This window comes from Phyllobates terribilis, unplaced genomic scaffold, assembly GCF_046119375.1.
Source record: "Phyllobates terribilis strain yellow unplaced genomic scaffold, ASM4611937v1 Scaffold_65__1_contigs__length_7625178, whole genome shotgun sequence".
NCBI classification, from domain to species: Eukaryota; Metazoa; Chordata; class Amphibia; order Anura; family Dendrobatidae; genus Phyllobates; species Phyllobates terribilis.
Window position 1 is genome coordinate 4,701,812 of NW_027362825.1, and position 17,120 is coordinate 4,718,931.

Below are 17,120 nucleotides of genomic sequence, written 5' to 3' on the forward strand. Positions count from 1 at the left end.
TATTTAAATTGCCCTACTGTGTCCCCAATAAATGTTAGATACATGTCATTGGTGGCCAGTGGTTACCTAAAAGAAATTAGTTCATACATTACCTGTCCCCGCCGAACGCCACCTAAAATAAAGTAAAAAATAAAAAACTACACCTATACTCACCTAGACACCTAATTCCCCGAAGCCATCGATCTCCTGTAATAAAATATAAATTAATAAACCACAACCTTATCCTTACCCCTCCGGAGTAGTCCACGAGTGTCCCACGAAGATCTCCAGTTCAGAGCAGCCACATAGAATGTGACCGCACTGAACCGCTGCCGCCGCTAGAATGACGGGGCCGTAAGGGTTCACCGGAGTTCAGGCAGCGCTGCTCCGGTTAGCTCCTTTACGGCCCTGCTGTATCGTGAGAAATTCCCACGGTACAGCAGTGCCGTAAAGGAGGTCTCCGGAGCTGCGCTGCCTGAATGCACTCCAGTGACCTCAGTCAGTGGCTCCCGCTGCCGGGAGCGGACGTGTTCCCGGCAGCGTGAGCTTACAGCAGCCATGCACAGCTGTCACCATCTCCAGATGTGACAGCTGTGCATGGGAGATCAGCGCAGGAACGTGGACAGGTAACTATTATTTTTAGTAAACTAAGAATTAAATAAAATGGTGTGTTTTATTTCAAATAAATTATTTTTTTCTGGGTGTAGTGTGTTTTTTCTTTTTAACACTTTGTAGGTTAGTAATGGGGGTGTCTTATAGACGCCCATCATTACTAAGCTGGGCTTCATGGCAGCTGGCGCTGACATGAACCCCACCACTATTACCCCCTGCCACCGCACCAGGGCAGCGTGGAAGAGCGAGGCTAAGTGCCAGAATTGGCGCATCCTATGGATGCGCCATTTCTGGGGCAGCTGACGGCTGGTGTTTCTAGCCTGGGAGGGGGCCATTATTCATGGCACCCTTCCTGGGCTATTAATATCAGCCCCCAGCTGTCTGCCTAGCCTTTGCAAGCTATTAAAATAGGGGGGACCCCACATCATTTTTTTTGGGGGGGTCCCCCATTTTAATAGCTAGTAAAGGCTAGGTATTCAGCTGGGGGCTGATATTAGTAGCCTGGGAAGCTCCGTGGGTTTTACCCCCTTCCCAGGCTTCAAACATCTGCCCCAGCCGTCTGCTTAACCTCTGCTAGAGACTAAAATTATGGGGGATCCCACGCCATTTTTTTTTAAAATAAATCCTTTATTTTAACACTAAATGACATTTGAGGAGTTAATAAAGATGCAGTCCCTAAATTATTATTTATTTTTTAATTAATTTTTCCCAAAACATTTGACGTGGGCTTCGCCATATTTTTGTATGCCAGCCAGGTACAGCATCCAGCTTCTATGAACGCGCCATTTTCCGGGGCGGCTGCGGACTGCAATTTTCAGCGGGGGGGGGGCAGAAAGCTTGGGCCTCCCTGCGCTGCAGATTCCATCCCCCAGCTGCCTAGTTGTACCTGGCTGGACACAAAAATAGGGAGAAGCTCCACGTTTTTTTTTTTATAATTATTTCATGAAATTCATGGAATAATTAAGAAAAAAAGGGCTTCCCTATATTGTTGTGTCCAACCAGGTACAAATAGGCAGCTGGTGGTTGGGGGCAGCCCGTTCCTGCCTGCTGTACCTGGCTGGACACAAATATAGTGCAAAGCCCCACGTCAATTTTTTTTTAATTATTTCAGGAAATTCATGAAATAATTAAAAAAAAATTATGTGGGGCTTCGCCCTATATTTGTGTCCAGTCAGGTACAGCAGGCAGGAACGGGCTGCCCCCAACCACCAGCTGCCTATTTGTACCTAGCTGGACACAACAATATAGGGAAGCCCTTTTTTACTTAATTATTCCATGAATTTCATGAAATAATTTAAAAAAAAAATACGTGGGGCTTCGCCGTATTTTTGTGTCCAGCCAGGTACAACAAGGCAGCTGGGGGCTGGAATCCGCAGCGCAGGGAGGCCCAAGCTTTCTGGGCCCCACCCGCTGCAAATTGCAGTCCGCAGCCGCCCCGGAAAATGGCGCGTTCATAGAAGCGCCATCTTCTGGCCCTGTACCCAACTCATCCAGGGCCCTGGTGCGGTGGCTCACTGGGTAATAAAGGGGTTAAGGCCAGCTTGGCATTATCAGCTGGCCCTAAGCCCGAAATTCATGGGGTCACGCCAATATTAGACATGACCGCCATGAATTTCTAGTAAAGTATTTAAAAAAAAACACAAACACCCAGAAAAAAGTCCTTTAATTGAAATAAACACACAATTCTTTATTGTTCTAAATTAAACCATACTTACAGTCACGCCCATTCCAGCTGAAGCCAACGATCTCCTTCAATAAAAGAAAAATAATAAAGCAACCTCATCCTTACCTTTCCATGGTTCCCACGACAGCTTCAGCTCTGCTACATCGAGATGACAGGCTGGACCGCAGCAGAACGCTGCCATCCAGCCTGTCATCCCGCAGACACTGAGAAGCGCAGGCATGCTTGCGCTCCTCAGTGTCTGGCTGTGACGGCATCCAGATGAGCCGAGGTCATGTCCAATGAACTCAGCTCACCTCATGCACGTCACTGACAGCGTGGGAAAATTCTCCTGCACTCAGTGCTTCAGCGTGAGACTTCTCCCACGCTGTCAGTGACATACATGAGGTGAGGTCATATCCAATGAACTCAGCTCACCTCATGCACGTCACTGACAGCGTGGGAAAATTCTCCTGCACTCAGCGCTTCAGCGTGAGAATTCTCCCACGCTGTAAGTGACGTGCGCTGAGTGCAGGAGAATTTTCCCACGCTGTCAGTGACGTGCATGAGGTGCGCCGAGTTCATTGGACATGACTTCGGCTCATCTGGATGCCGTCACAGCCAGACACTGAGGAGCGCAAGCATGCCTGCGCTTCTCAGTGTCTGCGGGATGACAGGCTGGATGGCAGCGTTCTGCTGCGGTCCAGCCTGTCATCTCGATGTAGCAGAGCTGAAGCTGTCGTGGGAGCCATGGAAAGGTAAGGATGATGTTGCTTTATTATTTTACTTTTATTGCAGGAGATCGTTGGCTTCAGCTGGAATGGGCGTGACTGTAAGTATGGTTTAATTTAGAACAATAAAGAATTGTGTGTTTATTTCAATTAAAGGACTTTTTTCTGGGTGTTTGTGTTTTTTTTAAATACTTTACTAGAAATTCATGGTGGTCATGTCTAATATTGGCGTGACCCCATGAATTTCGGGCTTAGGGCCAGCTGATAATGCCAAGCTGGCCTTAACCCCTTTATTACCCAGGGAGCCACCGCACCAGGGCCCTGGATGAGTTGGGTACAGCGCCAGAAGATGGCGCTTCTATGAACGCGCCATTTTCCGGGGCGGCTGCGGACTGCAATTTGCAGCGGGTGGGGCCCAGAAAGCTTGGGCCTCCCTGCGCTGCAGATTCCAGCCCCCAGCTGCCTAGTTCTACCTGGCTGGACACAAAAATAGGGCGAAGCTCCACGTATTTTTTTTTTAAATTCATGAAATTCATGGAATAATAAAGAAAAAAAGGGCTTCCCTATATTGTTGTGCCCGGCTAGGTACAAATAGGCAGCTGGTGGTTGGGGGCAGCCCGTTCCTGCCTGCTGTACCTGACTGGACACAAATATAGGGCGAAGCCCCACATCAATTTTTTTTAATTATTTCATGAATTTCCTGAAATGATTTAAAAAAAATTGACGTGGGGCTTCGCACTATATTTGTGTCCAGCCAGGTACAGCAGGCAGGAACGGGCTGCCCCCAACCACCAGCTGCCTATTTGTACCTGGTTGGACACAACAATATAGGGAAGCCCTTTTTTTCTTAATTATTTCATGAATTTCATGAAATAATTTTAAAAAAAAAATACGTGAAGCTTCTCCCTATTTTTGTGTCCAGCCAGGTACAACTAGGCAGCTGGGGGATGGAATCTGCAGCGCAGGGAGGCCCAAGCTTTCTGCCCCCCCCCGCTGAAAATTGCAGTCCACAGCCACCCCGGAAAATGACGCGTTCATAGAAGCTGGATGCTGTACCTGGCTGGCATACAAAAATATGGCGAAGCCCACGTCAAAAGTTTTGGGAAAAATTAATTAAAAAATAAATAATAATTTAGGGACTGCATCTTTATTAACTCCTCAAATGTCATTTAGTGTTAAAATAAAGGATTTATTTAAAAAAAAATTGATGTGGGGCTTCGCCCTATATTTGTGTCCAGCCAGGTACAGCAGGCAGGAACAGGCTGCCCCCAACCACCAGCTGCCTATTTGTACCTGGCCGGACACAACAATATAGGGAAGCCCTTTTTTAAAAAAATTATTTCATGAAATAATTAAAAAAAAATTGACGTGGGGCTTCGCACTATATTTGTGTCCAGCCAGGTACAGCAGGCAGGAATGGGCTGCCCCCAACCAACAGCTGCCTATTTGTACCTGGTTGGACACAACAATATAGGGAAGCCCTTTTTTTCTTAATTATTCCATGAATTTCATTAAATAATTTAAAAAAAAAATGCGTGGGGCTTCGCCCTATTTTTGTGTCCAGCCAGGTACAACTAGGCAGCTGGGGGCTGGAATCCGCAGCGCAGGGAGACCCAAGCTTTCTGGGCCACCCCCGCTGCAAATTGCAGTCCGCAGCCGCCCCAGAAAATGGCGCGTTCATAGAAGCGCCATCTTCTGGCGCTGTACCCAACTCATCCAGGGCCCTGGTGCAGTGGCTCACTGGGTAATAAAGGGGTTAAGGCCAGCTTGGCATTATCAGCTGGCCCTAAGCCCGAAATTCATGGGGTCACGCCAATATTAGACATGACCACCATGAATTTCTAGTAAAGTATTTAAAAAAACACAACACCCAGAATAAAGTCCTTTAATTGAAATAAACACACAATTCTTTATTGTTCTAAATTAAACCATACTTACCGTCACGCCCATTCCAGCTGAAGCCAACGATCTCCTGCAATAAAAGTAAAATAATAAAGCAACCTCATCCTTACCTTTCCATGGCTCCCACGACAGCTTCAGCTCTGCTACATCGAGATGACAGGCTGGACCACAGCAGAACGCTGCCATCCAGCCTGTCATCCCGCAGACACTGAGAAGCGCAGGCATACTTCCACTCCTCAGTGTCTGGCTGTGACGGCATAAAGATGAGCCGAGGTCATGTCCAATGAACTCAGCTCACCTCATGCACGTCACTGACAGCGTGGGAAAATTCTCCTGCACTCAGCACTTCAGCGTGAGAATTTTCCCACGCTGTCAGTGACGTGCATGAGGTGAGCTGAGTTCATTGGACATGAACTCGGCTCATCTGGATGACGTCACAGAGAGACACTGAGGAGCGCAAGCAAGCCTGCGCTTCTCAGTGTCTGCGGGATGACAGGCTGGATGGCAGCGTTCTGCTGCGGTCCAGCCTGTCATCTCGATGTAGCAGAGCTGGAGCTGTCCTGGGAACCATCGAAAGGTAAGGATGATGTTGCTTTATTATTTTTCTTTTATTGCAGGAGATCGTTGGCTTCAGCTGTAATGGGCGTGATGGTAAGTATGGTTTAATTTAGAACAATAAAGAATTGTGTGTTTATTTCAATTAAAGGACTTTATTCTGGGTGTTTGTGTTTTTCTTTAACTTTGACTATGGGGTTAGTAATGGGGGAGTCTTATAGACGCCTCTCCATTACTAACCTGGGCTTGATGTCATCTGGCATTATAAGCTGACATCAACCCCAGCCCTATTACCCCACTGCCACCGCTACAGGGCAGTGGGAAGAGCGAGGCTAAGTGCCAGAATTGGCGCATCCTATGGATGTGCCATTTCTGGGGCGGCTGACGTCTGGTGTTTCTAGCCTGGGAGGGGGCCAATATTCATGGCACCCTTCCTGGGCTATTAAAATCAGCCCCCAGCTGTCTGCCTAGCCTTTGCTAGCTATTAAATTAGGGGGGACCCCACGTTATTTTCTTGGGGGGTTCCCCCATTTTAATAGCTAGTAAAGGCTAGGTATTCAGCTGGGGGCTGATATTAGTTGCCTGGGAAGCTCCGTGGGTATTACCCCCTTCCCAGGCTTCAAACATTTGCCCCAGCTGTCTGCTTAACCTCCACTAGAGCCTAAAATTAAGGGGAACCCCACGCCAATTTTTTTTTAAATAAATCCTTTATTTTAACACTAAATGACAAGTACAGTAATCAACACTGTCACTGTACTTCATATATATGTGACTGACATGTTTCTATCTATCTAATCTATGTATGATTCTCTATTCTTTCTATTCTAAATTGTCGGGTACAGATGCTGAATTGCCGACCGGCTTTCTTAAAGAGACGGTGCACGAAAACACTAATATTTTTTTAAATAAATCCTTTACACTAAATGACAAGTACAGTAAGCAACACTGTCACAGTACTTCATATATATGTGACTGACATGTTTCTATCTATCTAATCTATGTGTGAAGCTCTATTCTGTCTGTTATAAATTGTCGGGTACCGCTGCTGAATTGCCGGCCGGCTTTTTTAAAGAGACGGTGCACGAAAACACTAATATTTTTTAAAATAAATCCTTTACACTAAATGACAAGTACAGTAAGCAACACTGTCACTGTACTTCATATATATGTGACTGACATGTTTCTATCTACCTAATCTATGTGTGAAGCTCTATTCTTTCTGTTGTAAATTGTCGGGTACCGGTGAATGCCGCTTATGAATTGCTGGCTTTTCATGTCATTCTACATTATTCTTAGTTGTTTTACTTCATGTAGAATTAACCTACAAGGAAAGAAAGGGTTTATTTTCATTCCGATATTTGTGTCCCATTGACTTGCATTGGTTTCCGGTATCGGAATCGGCGATATCCGATACTTTTTGGGCACGGCCGATCCAATCCGATACGATATTTCCTGATATCGGAAGGTATCGCTCAACACTACTCTTGACGTTTCCTGTCAAAGTACCTCTTAGATTTTTTGTTAGCCTCCTGAAGATTACCACGCACATCCGTCCAAACTCTCTCCAAATCACCGGAAAAACTCTCCTCCTCAGGCACAGCTGATACCAATTTGGAGAATGACCCAAAAGACGGATGTCTCCCAGAACAACAAAAAAAAGGCGAACACCCAGCAGAAGAGGATGTATGGTTGTTAAGAGCAAATTCAGCAAGCGCCAGAAACTCAGACCACCCCTCTTGATTGTCTGCCACAAAACAACGCAAGAACTGCTCAATATTCTGATTCTTCCTTTCTGTCTGGCCATTAGACTCAGGATGATATCCAGATGAAAACGACAAATGAACTCCCAACCTGTCACAAAAGGCACGCCAAAAACGAGCCACGAACTGAGGTCCCCTATCAGAAACAATGTCAGTAGGAACACCATGGAGTCTGACAATTTCCTTGACAAAGGCTTTAGCGAGTGTCTTAGCGCAGGGCAGTTTGATGAAGGGAACCAAGTGACACATCTTGCTAAAATGGTCCACAACCACCCAGATGACCGTGAAACCCTCAGAGGAGGGAAGGTCAGTAATAAAGTCCATAGCCAGATGTGTCCAAGGTGCACTAGGAACCTCCAAAGGGCAAAGCAACCCTGCAGCAGGAGTATGAGAAGACTTAGATCTAGCACACACAGTACATTGACGCACCCACTTAATGACTTCCTTTTGCCATCCAGGCCACCAAAAACTGCGACCCACAAGTCTCTTGGTCTCAGAAATTCCTGGATGACCTGCCAACCGAGACTCATGACACTCAACAAACAAATCTCTCCTAAAGGTCCTAGGCACAAACAACCTCCCATGGGGAGTGTTAGATGGGGCATTCTCCTGTGCTTTAAGAATCTCATCTTCCAAAACGGAGTCCAATGCAGCAATCACAACACCTTCTTGTAAAATGCTCTCCTCCTCCTCAGCACCGACCATGGGAGAAAAGCTGCGAGACAACGCATCAGCTTTAACATTCTTGGTACCCGGGATGTAAGTAACGGAAAAATTAAACCGCGAAAAAAAAGTGCCCACCTAGCCTGACGGGCATTCAAGCGCTTGGCAGCATCAAGATAGATCAGATTTTCATGATCAGTGAAAACCTGAATGGGAAATTCAGCGCCTTCCAAGAGATGACGCCAATGTTCAAATGCGAGTTTAATAGCCAGCAATTCCCGATTACCAATATCGTAATTAAGTTCAGTCTCAGAAATTTTTTTTTAAAAAGAGGCACAGGGATGTACTCCATCCTTGTTTTCCTGAGACAACACCGCACCGACCCCCACAGAAGAAGCATCAACCTCAACCAAAAACGGCTTAGTCACATCAGGCTGCATAAGGATGGGGGCAGAGCTGAACCTCCCCTTTAGAAACACAAATGCTTCCATGGCCTCAGTAGTCCACTGAACCGTATTAGCACCTTTCCTGGTGAGATCGGTCAGTGGTTTAACAATAATAGAAAAATTTTTAATGAATTTTCTGTAATAATTGGCGAAACCCAAAAACCTCTGTATCGATTTCAAACCAATAGGCCTAGGCCATTCCTGCACAGCTTGAACTTTCACCGGCTCCATCTCAAAGCCCTCGCTGGAGATAATGTAGCCCAAAAAACTAATTCTCTGTACAGCGAACTCACATTTCTCTAGCTTAGCAAAAAGCGAATTGTCAATTAATAACTGTAATACCTCACGTACGCTCCGCCAATGAGACTCCAGATCAGGCGAATAAATCAAAATGTCATCCAAATACACAACCACATTTTTGCCGATCAAAGGTCTAAGGATGTCATTTATAAGATTCTGAAAAAATGCTGGTGCATTGGTAAGACCAAAAGGCATAACCAGATTCTCAAAATGACCCACAGGAGTGTTAAAAGCAGTCTTCCATTCATCACCCTCCTTCATGCGCAACAAATTGTATGCCCCCCGGAGATCAATTTTAGAGAACCACTTGGCCCCCACTAACTGGTTAAACAAATCAGGAATCAATGGCAGTGGGTAGGGATTACGTACAGTAATTTTATTAATCTCGCGAAAGTCCAGACAAGGATGTAAACCGCCATCCTTTTTTTAACAAAAACAAATCCAACAGCCACAGGTGACTTAGAGGGTCTGATATGACCGGCGGCCAAGCTCGTCTGTATGTATTCCTCCAAAGCCTTTCTCTCAGGAATAGTAAGATTAAATAAATGATTTTTAGGAAGAGTCGCTCCAGGGACAAATTCAATGGTACAATCATAGTCTCTATGGGGAGGCAAAATTTGCGACTCCTCCTCAGAAAAAACTTTCCAAAAATCCTGAATAGTTACAGGTAATTCCCCTTTATCCACAGCAGCAATGCGCCCGTTACAACGCTTGTCATAGCACTTAGGGCTCCAGGACTTAATTTTATTAGTAGACCAATCCAGTACAGGATTGTGCAATTTTAACCAGGGTAACCCCAAAATTACTGGAGAGGGCAAATTATTTAATAATCCAAATCCAAATTTTCTTGGTGAATACCAATAATAGTGAGGGGGAATTCAAAAACCTTGTGAGTAACACATTTCAATGGAGAGCCATCGACAGAAACCACGGCAATAGAGGATGACAAAGGTTTGGGTTTTAATTTAAGTTTTTCCAAGAATCCCCCATCAATCACATTCAGAGTAGAACCACAATCCACAAATACCCGAAATTCAATTAATTGTTCCTGAGCTGCAGTAGTAGCAGAAAGAAATACCCCTTAGTGTTTAAACAGGCTATACGGGCGTAACTGACCTTTTTTTTTTTTCTTTGTTCATACAAAGCACACAGTTCTTAATGAAATGGTCAGATTTTCCGCAATAAAAGCACAAACCTTCAGAAAACCTGCGGTCTTTTTCCTGAGAGCGGGGTGACATCGCCCCAATCTCCATCGGCTCTACAATGTCAGTACAGACCCTCTCAAGACTAGGAGCTGACATGGCAAAGCATTTACTCTCATTAACCCTTTCACGCAGTCTCCTGTCCACCCGTATAGCTAATTGCATTGCCTCCTGCAAGTTTCCAGGTGTAGGATAAACAATAAGCAGATCCTTAACCCTTTCACCTAGCCCAGCAAGAAACAAACTTTTCAGAGCTGAATCATTCCACCCCACCTGAGCAGACCACTGACGGAAGTGAGTACAATAATTTTCCACATTACCTGATCCCTGCCTCAAAAGTCTCAATTCCGTCTCAGCCGATGAGACACGATCAGGATCATCATACAACAACCCCAAAGCAGAAAAAAAACTATCCACTGATCTAAAGCACGGATCACTAGGTTGGAGAGAAAAGGCCCATCCCTGAGGTTCTTTGCGCAAAAGTGACATTATTAACCCTATGCGCTGTGATTCATCACCAGAGGATCTGGGTCTCAAACTAAAATACAATAAACAAGCATTTTTAAAGGAAAAAAAATCTTGTGGTTCACCAAAAAATAAATCAGGCAATCGTACTTTTGGCTCCACAAAATGTGCTCCAGAACAGCTACTCACGTGTCGTTGGAGCTCGGCCACCTCCAGAGAGAGTACCTGCAGGCGTTGAGCCAAATCCTGAACCGACACCATGATGGAAACTGGAGGTCTTTCCTTAGAGATATTTTTGGGCTGGACTTACTGTTATGATAGGCTACAAGCACTAAGGAAAGACAGGAGATCTGTCCCTACAATAGAACTAAGCTAGATCCCTACGATGTAACGGGGAACCTGATCCTGCGATCAGACCCACTAAAGTCCTCAGCTAGTCTGAACGAAGACCTATAGATGTGAGGGAGGGATCCCTACAAAAACTAGGGACTGGGAGAAAGATGAACACCTCCTAGCAGAAATTGTAGCAGAAAAAAGACAAACACACAACATAGAACATAAAGGTCAAAAGACCTAGCTAAACTGATTGAGAAAGGTTACAAAGCACCTGGCTAGCTTAAGAGTAGAAATTACAATGAAGTCCAGCATGGCCAGAAGGGCGGAGCAGGATTAAATAGGCAAAAAGGTCATGTGACCAGCAAAATAGAAAAAACCTAACAGGAGAGTTCTAACAGGTATGCAGTGAGTCCAACGGCTGACAATTTTAGGAAAAACCCCACTAAGAATTTAAAGACACATAGAGCAGGGAAACAGTAACAAGATACGACATGTTCCCATTAGAAAGGAGAGAGTCTGCTATACAGTTATAGGGTATACAGTGAGTCCAACGGCTGACAATTTTAGTAAAAACCCCACTAAGAATTTAAAGACACATAGAGCAGGGCCACAGTAAGCGGTACGACATGTTCCCATTAGAAAGGAGAGGGTCTGCTATACAGTTATAGGGTATGCAGTGAGTCCAACGGCTGACCAATTTTAGCAAAAGCACCACTAAGAATTTAAATACACAAGGAGCAGGGCCACAGTAACAAGTACGACATGTTCCATTAGAAAGGGGAGGGTCTGCTATACAGTTATAGCGTATGCAGTGAGTCCAACGGCTGACCAATTTTAGTAAAAACACCACTAAGAATGTAAAGACACATGGAGCAGGGCCACAGTAACAAGGTACGACATGTTCCTATTAGAAAGGAGAGGGTCTGCTACACAGTTATAGGGTATGCAGTGAGTCCAACGGCTGACAATTTTAGGAAAAACCGCACTAAGAATTTAAAGACACATAGAGCAGGGCCACAGTAACAAGATACGACATGTTCCCATTAGAAAGGAGAGAGTCTGCTATACAGTTATAGGGTATACAGTGAGTCCAACAGCTGATAATTTTAGGAAAAACCCCACTAAGAATTTAAAGACACATAGAGCAGGGCCACAGTAACAAGTGCGACATGTTGCCATTAGAAAGGAGAGAGTCTGCTATACAGTTATAGGGTATGCAGTGAGTCAAACGGCTGACAATATTAGGAAAAACCCCACTAAGAATTTAAAGACACATGGAGCAGGGCCACAGTAACAAGTACGACATGTTCCCATTAGAAAGGAGAGAGTCTGCTATACAGTTATAGGGTATACAGTGAGTTCAACGGCTGACAATTTTAGGAAAAACCCCACTAAGAATTTAAAGACACATGGAGCAGGGCCACAGTAACAAGTGCGACATGTTCCCATTAGAAAGGAGAGGGTCTGCTATACAGTTATAGGGTATGCAGTGAGTCCAACGGCTGACAATTTTAGGAAAAACCCCACTAAGAATTTAAAGACACATGGAGCAGGGCCACAGTAACAAGTACGGACATGTTCCCATTAGAAAGGAGAGAGTCTGTTATACAGTTATAGGGTATGCAGTGAGTCCAACGGCTGTCAATTTTAGGAAAAACCCCACTAAGAATTTAAAGACACATGGAGCAGGGCCACATTAACAAGGTACGACATGTTCCCATTAGAAAGGAGAGGGCCTGCTATACAGTTATAGGGTATACTGTGAGTCCAACGGCTGACAATTTTAGGAAGAGCCCCACTAAGAATTTAAAGACACATGGAGCAGAGCCACAGTAACAAGTACGACATGTTCCCATTTGAAAGCAGAGAGTCTGGGGGCGTGTCCAGCCACTGAGGGAGACCGTCGCATCTGAAGGAGCTCCTGTGCCTATTTTTAAATCCCCCTCAATCCCCTTGTTTACCGGGGTTCTTTCTTCCTTCTAGACCCATCCACATGCTCTGGAAGTCTCTAAGGGCTCATCTGGCCCTAAATGGAGACCATTTTTTTGTAAATTGACCCCACACAGAAGATTCGGGCTTACTGGGAAGGCTGAGGCCGCTGCCTTTCCCGCTGGTACGCGCAGACCTAGAGAGCACTTCCTTATATAGCGAGCTCATACCAAGCTCTAAAGCGGGGCGGACGTCACCTGACTTGGCCCCGGAACCTGGACGCTAGCCGACGGTGAGTCGCTGCAGTGAAGAGGTCCAGCCTCCGGACAGGGCCGAGAACCCGGACGACCGCACCGGAGGAGGAGACCTGACACGTGCTGCGCAACCGTCTGCAGCTTTAGCCGGATCGCAGCAGAGACCCGTGGTGAACCGCGACACCGGACCGGGTGAGGACCGCCGGACCTGGTGAAGACCGCGACCCCTCCATAAGGTACCGCAGCCCCCTGTCTGCAGCACCCACCGCTACTACTGGACCTAAAAAAGAAAGGCTTATTTTACTTACCGGCCTGGGTCCTGCTGCTGAGGGTGCCCACATCGCGGTTGCTGATCTGACGGCCTGCCTGGGGATTTGGGGACTGCCGCTCCTTCGGTCCTGGGCCTGGGAGTCCCGCAGGTCTTCTTGGCCTACCCTGGTCCTGCTGTTAGGGGCTTCCCCCCTGCGGGAGCCGCCATCTCGGTTGCAGTGTGTCCCAGAGGAGAGACGACGTGTCTGGAGACAGGAGCTGGGACTCACTCTGCTACCTCTGCTACCTTTGCTAATACAGCACAGAGCAAGACAAAAAGAGAATGAAGGGGTATAACAGAAGTGGATGCACATTCCTTCTTAACCTATGATTCTACAATTCTATTTTTCTACAATTTTATATTTATAACCCACATAATTCTACAGCTCCTTCCAAGATATATATTGACTTTCTCCTTCACTAATTTGAAATAGCATTTGTCTTGAAATATTGAAGAATTAACATTATTCCTCTAAAGTAGTCTACTCTAATTAACAAATTAACAATAGCGACATCTAGTGGCTGAATTACAGAATTACAACCCACAACGCTATTTACAATAACTTTCTGCAGCTGACCTAACCTTGGCGATGTAAGGGTTTAAGCACCAAAACTGTTCATCTTCAAACCCCCCGACCTACTCACTTACTTATATTGTCTCAACATATAACATGTAAATTCTACAAGATACTCAACACAGAACTCTAAATTTAAATCTATATCTAAGGATATCTAAGGATCTTCTGCAAAATGGTCAAAATAGGGGGAGGTCCCTGTAGAGACACAAGCTTGCAATCAAAAAATCTGAAAGGGGAAATTGAAAAATTTATTAAAAAAAAAACATTCCTCCCTCTATCTCTTCAAATAAAACTCCCCCTCCTTCAAAAAACTCTACTCCAACCTTAAAAAGCTCCTCAAATGAAGAGCAGTACAGTGATACAGAAGACACGATGAATGACACAAGACTAGTGTTGAGCGAGCACTAAAATGCTCGGGTACTCGAAGCTCGCGCCGAGCTTGCCGTGATACTCGGGTGCTCGACCCGAGCAACGAGCCCAATGTTAGTCAATGGGAGACCCGAGCATTTTTGCGGCGGCACCCCCGGCAGTCTGTAGAAAGCCTAAAAAGTGCCCAAAATGATAGAGACAGTGTTCAAATGACATGGGGACAGCATGGGGATTGCCCCAGGAAGCATTTATGACCCCCAGGTCACTGCTGTCAACAACGTGGTCAGAGGTATGAAGCCACTTTTACAGGCTCACAATAAAACGTTCAAAAACAAAACTGAAACGGTTTTCCTGTGAAATATGTTAAGGAACATCCTTTCCAAGGTAAAGACTTGTGTATAAGGTAAAATGAATAACCAAAAACAAAAATACTCCTCCACACCTTGGGCTATGTTCGCAAGTAGCATTTTTTATGCATTTTTGCACTTTTGTATTGCTTTCAACCGTGACAAATGCATTCACCGGGAAATTAAATTTTAACATTTTACAACCTTATCTGGCCATGTGCTGTGTGACACATGCATACAGTTCTGAAAAGACATGGGAACAGCATGGGGAAGACCCCTGGAAGCATCTCTGACACCCAGGTCACTGCCTAAAATGTGCCCATCAGAAGTGATCCTTGAAGCATCAGAAGATGCAGACTTGCAACTATCCCCGTGCAAGTCCTTGTCCCAGGGCAGTGTTCAATTGTACCTCCCCCATTCCTAGCAATGCAAGCGCAAGTAAGCAGCCTGCCACCCACCCACCCCCAGGCAACAATACCATACTGCTTGCTTGCTTGCACTTGAAATTGGGCCTTTTAGGCATGTGGAGGCGGAATCTGGCCACCATGTCATGGCTGCTTCGGCGGCCTGGCATCCATACTCAGTCCCCACCCGCCCGGTGGCCGGGTGTCCACGCTTGGTCCCCAGCCACCAGGGGGCGGCCGGGTGTCCATACTCAGTCCCCAGCTGCCCACGGCCGGGTGCCCACACACGGTCCCCAGCCGCCTGGGGGCGGACGGGTGCCCACAAATGGTCCCAAGCCGCCTGGGGGTGGCCGGGTGTCCATAAATTGTCCCTAGCCCCTATTTTAAGGACAGCCTAACCACTAGAGATGAGCGGTGTTCGACTAGAACTATTCGCCAATCTCAAATTCGAGCTGTTTTGGGCGGTGTTCGAGTTGTTCGACGAACCCGAACGATTTGCAAAAAATTCGGCTGTTCGAGGTTATGTTCGATAACTGTTCGTGCACCAAAAGCGTGTCCTGCATGTCTGGCGCTATTTAGAGCACCAATCATGCAGGGATTGTCTGCCACTCACTGTAATGCCACAGCCATGGTGGTTGTGGCATTACAGTGATTGCCCAAATCGATTGGAACAGTGCTCACAGTGAAACATGAAAAGCCGGCAATTCATAAGCGGCGTACACCGGTACCCGACAATTTAGAACCGAAAGAATAGAGCTTCACACATAGATTAGATAGATAGAAACATGTCAGTCACATATATAAGAAGTACAGTGACAGTGTTGATTACTGTACTTGTCATTTAGTGTAAAGGATTTATTAAAAAAAATATTAGTGTTTTCATGCACCGTCTCTTTAAAAAAGCCGGCCGGCAATTCAGCAGCGGTACCCGACAATTTAGAATAGAAGGAATAGAGAATCACACATAGATTAGATAGATAGAAACATGTCAGTCACATATATAAGAAGTACAGTGACAGTGTTGATTACTGTACTTGCCATTTAGTGTAAAGGATTTATTAAAAAAAATATTAGTGTTTTCATGCACCGTCTCTTTAAAAAAGCCGGCCGGCAATTCAGCAGCGGTACCCGACAATTTAGAATGGAAGGAATAGAGCATCACACATAGATTAGATAGATAGAAACATGTCAGTCACATATATATGAAGTACAGTGACAGTGTTGATTACTGTACTTGTCATTTAGTGTTAAAATAAAGGATTTATTTAAAAAAAAAAATGGCGTGGGGTTCCCCATAATTTTAGGCTCTAGCGGAGGTTAAGCAGACAGCTGGGGCAGATGTTTGAAGCCTGGGAAGGGGTAATACCCACGGAGCTTCCCAGGCTACTAATATCAGCCCCCAGCTGAATGCCTAGCCTTTACTAGCTATTAAAATGGGGGACCCCCCAAAAGATTGACGTGGGGTCCCCCCTATTTTAATAGCTAGCAAAGGCTAGGCAGACAGCTGGGGGCTGATGTTAATAGCCCAGGAAGGGTGCCATGAATATTGGCCCCCTCCCAGGCTAGAAACACCAGCCATCAGCCACCCCAGAAATGGCACATCCATAGGATGCGCCAATTCTGGCACTTAGCCTCGCTCTTCCCACTGCCCTGTAGCGGTGGCAGTGGGGTAATAGGGCTGGGGTTGATGTCAGCTTATAATGCCAGCTGACATCAAGCCCAGGTTAGTAATGGAGAGGCGTCTATAAGACACCCCCATTACTAACCTCATAGTCAAAGTTAAAAAAACCCACAAACACCCAGAATAAAGTCCTTTAATTGAAATAAAGACACAATTCTTGATTGTTCTAAATTAAACCATACTTACAATCACGCCCATTCCAGTTGAAGCCAACGATCCCCTGCAATAAAAGAAAAATAATAAAGCAACATAATCCTTACCTTTCCATGGTTCCTACGACAGCTTCAGCTCTGCTACATCGAGATGACAGGCTGGACCGCAGCAGAAAGCTGCCATCCAGCCTGTCATCCCACAGACACTGAGAAGCGCAGGCTTGCTTGCGCTCCTCAGCGTCTCTCTGTGACGGCATCCAGATGAGCCGAGTTCATGTCCAATGAACTCGGCTCACCTCATGCACGTCACTGACAGCGTGGGAAAATTCTCACGCTGAAGCGCTGAGTGCAGGAGAATTCTCCCACGCTGTCAGTGACGTGCATGAGGTGAGCCGAGTTCATTGGACATTAACTCGGCTCATCTGGATGCCCTCACAGAGAGACACTGTGGAGCGCAAGCAAGCCTGCGCTTCTCAGTGTCTGCGG